Source organism: Octopus bimaculoides, chromosome 1, assembly GCF_001194135.2.
Source record: "Octopus bimaculoides isolate UCB-OBI-ISO-001 chromosome 1, ASM119413v2, whole genome shotgun sequence".
Taxonomy (NCBI): Eukaryota; Metazoa; Mollusca; class Cephalopoda; order Octopoda; family Octopodidae; genus Octopus; species Octopus bimaculoides.
Genome location: NC_068981.1, coordinates 150,973,303 through 150,973,738, shown reverse-complemented (window position 1 = coordinate 150,973,738; position 436 = coordinate 150,973,303). Strand labels below are relative to the sequence as shown.

At 40.8% G+C, this 436-nt stretch overlaps 1 pseudogene; it reads left to right on the top strand.

Moving 5' to 3' along the window:
• Positions 1 to 47: 47 nt before the first annotated feature.
• The window catches only part of LOC106881739 (histone-lysine N-methyltransferase SETMAR-like), a 100,430-nt pseudogene continuing 100,041 nt past the window's right edge, over positions 48 to 436 (top strand).

Sequence of the window (436 nt, the reverse complement as noted above, 5' to 3'; positions counted from 1 at the left end):
GCGTCTTCACATTTCTCGAGGAGGTTTTCATAACGGTCCATCTTTCGAGCCCGCGCGGCGTTCATATTATCTTCATGAAGAACCGTTAACTCAACTAGATTTACAACTTTTCTTCTTTCACACTACATTAAAATGTCAGGTTTTTCCATAACTGGGATGGGAAAGAATGCCTGGCACCCAGGCAAATCTGCAGTCACTTCCCAATAGTCATTCCACTTTTCATTTCTCACAGGAAGTTTCTTGGTCTTTTTCGTGAAACGGATCCGCTGACCTGAGCGCACGAAGGTAATAAAATCTTTAGATGGTTCTTTCAATGGTTTTTTCTCAGTGTTGTTGAGATGAATTTGGTTCTTCATAGCATTGAAGATAACCTTCAGGACCAAGTTGTGTCTCCATGTATATCTAGGTGGAATCATTCTTCTTGCTCATCACTTAT